At 36.4% G+C, this 4726-nt stretch overlaps 1 long non-coding RNA gene across 1 annotated transcript; it reads left to right on the top strand.

Annotated features, from left to right (window-relative positions):
* Window positions 1-206: 206 nt before the first annotated feature.
* Window positions 207-4479, top strand: LOC112711005 (uncharacterized). The gene is made up of 4 exons (XR_003157143.3): window positions 207-944; window positions 1060-1131; window positions 1217-1343; window positions 4219-4479. It is a non-coding gene; the product is annotated as an uncharacterized lncRNA (long non-coding RNA).
* The last annotated feature ends 247 nt before the right edge of the window (window positions 4480-4726 follow it).

Genomic DNA, 4726 nt, shown 5'->3' with positions numbered 1-4726 from the left:
AATAATAAAAAGTTATATCATTTAATTTGAATAATTAGTATTGAGTTTAAACTATATTTTATAAAAATGTGATTAATATGCTTATTTTATAATTTAAATTAGAAATAATTAATTCCACTTAACAATATGTTGATAAATGATGTTCTTAAATATTTTAAGAGAGTATATTTGATTTTAAAATTACTCTTCCTTCCAATTTTATCAAAATATCTATTCATATCTATCCATATTCTTTTATAAACTCTTAATTTTAATCTTATTATCACAAATTCCTATTTCATATACTAAATCCCTAAATCTACAATCAGAAAGGGAAAGAAAGGGAACGGGGAGCTCGAGGGGGAAAACAAAAAGGAAAAAGAAAGGAAGGGGAAAGAGGGAAGGCAGGGGAAAAACGGAGGTGAAGAGAGGGAGGAGGAAGGAGCGACGCGGCCAAGACCTCACTGCTGCCTCTGTTGTGCTGCACGTGAGAGTGAGAGAGAGACACACACAGGACGAGCATCGCGAGAATCAAGGGAGGGAGACACGGTTCCGTCCTGTTGCCGTTGTGGGTTGCGCCTGATCACCATCGCAGAAGCTCCATCGTCGCTGTTGCACATAAGAAGAGAAGATGACTTCGCTGATTTTGATTCTGCCTAAGTCCGCATCGTTGCTGGAATCGCGAACCGGGGAGGAGAGGGAGGCTGCTTCCATCGTCATTTTAGGTGTTAGAAAAGACCGTCGCCATTGAAGGATCCACCGCCGCCGAATCCCAGCTATCATCGCCGCCGGAGTCACCGTGGTTGCGGTTGGAGAAGTGCTATGAATGCCGCTGCTGTTGTTAGCACGCAAGGGGGAATAGCCCGTCCTTGCCGGTTCTGCCGCCGTCAAAGGGAAAAGGAAGTGAGAGCACCGGTACGGAACGCGAGAAAGGAATCGTCGCCAAAACCGGAACAGATTCACCGGTAATTCCGCTTCTTCCTTTCTTGATTCTGTCCTGCTTTTATTTTGTTCCGCTATTCCGATTCCGTTGGTGTCCCTACTATCCTAACTGATCGAATTGATGCTGCTGCCCGCTAGGACGGACGCCCTGGTCTCTGGTTCCTGTTATTCTGAGTACCAAAGCTGTTGCTCCATTCCCGTCTTTCCTTGGTACGATTGGTTCTGTTCTACAAACATTTTTCTGGTTATTACTCCTTTGATAATCTGTTCTGTTTTGCCCTTGCATTTGCTGCAGCCATTATTAATTTCCCCTTCAAAGTTGCTGTTGCTGCTATTAGAGTTGTGGTTGATGTTGTTATCCTCGCATTAGAACATGGAGGGTTGCTGCGTTTCCAATTTTGTGTGGTTAATGCGACATCGAGGTAGGGGGTTTAAAATGATTTTAATTTAGGAATGCCAACAAGGTTTATTGAATAACTGCAAATAGTATTAATAGCTGTGAGTAATTAATTGATTATATGAATGTTGGATTGTGATTGCAATTGTGCTTGGTGCTATGATAGAATTGATTGTAATTAGGTATGGTAGATGATTGAATTATTGATTGTTGGTTGTTGAAATGGTTGTTTGGTATATTGCTATGGCTGTGAAAGTGACTTGAGATTAGTAGAGGATTGTGGTTTTGACTGATTATGTATAAATGGTTGAGACTAAGATAATCATTTGATATATTTGATACTGGATTGAGAATTGTTGAAGAATTAGGGCCTAAAAGACTGAACTATTATTAAGAATCTGGTTTTCAAAATAGAATGGTTACTTTAAGGACGGCCTAGTAATTTGCTAGTGATCGAAATGGTATGAGATTAAAATCTGAGTAAACTTTAACAAGTATAGTTGTTAGGATTTAAATTTGAAGGTTTCGTATTAACTGAAGATTTAGTTATGATTTTTCAAAGTTAAGCTTTAAAATCTGAATTTCTGCATTACCTTTAAGTGAAGACAGTAACTTTGAAAGACTGTAACTAATTCTGTGATGAACGGAATTGCGTTGAACCAAATCCTGGTTAAACTTGGGAATAATTGGGACTGAATTGGAGAGTTTGAGACCTTTTCATTAAATATAAGATTTATGGTGAATTTCTGAGTAATGGTTGCAGGATCTGATTTTTACTGCAGAATTTTTGGAACAGCAGTAACTTGTTGGCTCTGCTGTGAATGTTCTAAATTGAATTTTGAAGCGAAACTAATTTTAAATGAAACTTTAGTACTATTATTTTAATGCCGTAAAATTTCAGAACAATTGGACTTGTAGTTTTAAAGATATGAATTTTTGAAAGATGATGCATTATGCAGAAAAAACCAGATTCTGTTTTCTTAAATCAGTAACTTTGAGAATTTATAATTCTTGATCCTGGATAGATATTGAGATGCAATCAATTGGAGGTGAAAATTAAGTATGTTTAGCATATGTGACTTAAATTTCGGGGCTATCCATGTTTTAATGAATAAGTTATGGGACTTGGAAGAAGATAAGTTCATTAACTTTTAAAGCAGAATTCTGCAGCAAATTAGTCAACTTCTAGGTTATATAACTTCTTCATTAAAAATGATATTGACCTGAAACCAATTGGAAAAGAAACTTGGATGAGTGAAGTTGAACTGTATTAATTTTCAAAGTCATTGGATTTAACGTGGATTTTAAATTGAATTTTGAATGTCACATGCTGCTGCTGTTTTTCTGGTTTTACGCACTGCAGAGCAGTCTCGGTTTTTCCTTTATTCCCAAGGCTAGAGAAACCAGAAAATTATGATCTTTAGTTTGTTAGAAAGCTTATTTTAAGACGAACGCCTGGACATAAAGTTTGCGCAATTCCGAGTTCATTTGCTATATTAAAAACAGAAAAGAAGATAGGGTGCTGGGAATGCTTGAGTGAGAGTTATGAGTTCATAAAACTAAAGATGAACCTTAGTGAAATATGGTTGTTTCAATGTTAGAATTTGCTTGTTTCTGAATTGAATTGATATTGGAAAGGTTAAAAAGAGTTTGGTGGATTGTTTGGTTGGGACCCGTAAGAGTGGCTAAGTCCTATTTTTAAAGGAGATTATGTCCGAATTTTTATAAAAGTATAAGGACTTAATCAGAATCAATATTTAAGGTTTATTTAATGATAATAATTTCAATGATTCTTTTAAGAAAAGATTATTTGGTATATGAGATTGTTGGCAAGGGCGTGGGTCTTGTCCCGCTTGCGTATTTGTAATTATGAAAGAAAAAGGGAAGAGTAATGTACTTATTGTATGATTATCTGTTGCTTGAAGCAACCTAAGAGATATTGTTTGCTTATTTGTTGCTTAATGCAATCCAAGAGATATTATATATATTTGTTGCCTAAGGCAACCCAAGAGATATTATATATATATGTTGCTTAATGCAACCCAAGAGATATTATTTATTTATCTGTTGCCCTGAGGCAACCCAAGAGTAATTTTCCGTTCCCAAGAGTATATTTCCTGCGAGTAGAAAGCAGAGGCTGTCTCAATAGAGCTGCTAATAATTATATGCGCATTTATTTGAACGGAAAATCGTATCCGGGAAATCGTGGACTCGTGACCGGATAAATGTCGGGAAGGCAGGTGCTAACCGACACATGAGCTCATGGCCTGCACTAGGACTAGACATTCATCATATGCATCTATGTGACATTGTTTGGGTGTGGATATTGTAATTGGCTTGCCTAACTGAATAATCCTGTGTAACTGCTAATTGCTATACTTGATATAAATGCTCTTGATTGTGTTTGAACCTCATTACCTGTGTTTGTAACTGATTGCTTGGAATGTAGTGATTGGATGTTGATTGAGCTGTTTAGGCCTGAGGCCGTGACTGGTATGCTTGAGGTCTAGTTTCGTATAAAGTATCTGACTGGTTCAGCATAGACTTAATGAACCTATGCTCGGAGCAGGATGATCCTTTATACCGCGTAGGTAACTTCTTTTATGTTAAGGTCTAGAAAAGTATGAAAAATCAAACTGGTTCAGCATAGACTTAATGAACCTATGCTTGGAACAGGTTGGTCATTCATACAGTCTAGGAAACTTTTACGAGTTTTATAAAGAAAATGTGGGTCTAGGATTTTAAATAATTAACTAATGCTTTTAAAGAAGGTTAATTTTCTTTTAGAGGTATCTGAATGAAATTAACTATTTGTGCTTTATTCTTTACTTTCACGGCATTCTCGACCTCTACTGAGAACATGTGGTTTGGTTCTCACCCCAAATTTTCCACCCTTTCAGTGACACAGGTTTGAAGACGCAACTTGAAGCTGCGAGCGATTAGTAGGTTTTCTTTATGGTTTAATTTGGTCTGGTAGAGTCCCCTCGCCGATTGTCCCTTGAGATTTTATTTCATATAGAGGGGTAGGTTTGGTATATTGTATTTGAGTTTTATTTGGTTTCTTTTGTATAAGTATTATTATCAATAATATTTATGTGATTATTATTATTTGTAAATGTTTGAACTATGTCTTTAATGAATAAAAACAAAATTTTCTGGCATTTTCTTAAAACTGAAACGCGAAATCGATATAGAGGCTCGATAATTATGTAGTTAATACTAGAGAAGGTTACGTAATGTTCTTTCTAGTAGAAATACCCTGACTTAAGCAAGGTATTTTGCTGGAAGGGATGTTACATCACCCACTTAATCATTGTTGATCTAATCAATCCCCGGCAACGGCGCCAAAAACTTGATGGTGTTTTTGTGGAAAAACGAATTTCCAACACACAAATCCAACCGGCAAGT

This window comes from Arachis hypogaea, chromosome 9, assembly GCF_003086295.3.
Source record: "Arachis hypogaea cultivar Tifrunner chromosome 9, arahy.Tifrunner.gnm2.J5K5, whole genome shotgun sequence".
NCBI classification, from domain to species: domain Eukaryota; kingdom Viridiplantae; phylum Streptophyta; class Magnoliopsida; order Fabales; family Fabaceae; genus Arachis; species Arachis hypogaea.
This window is presented reverse-complemented; position numbering and strand designations above follow the sequence as displayed.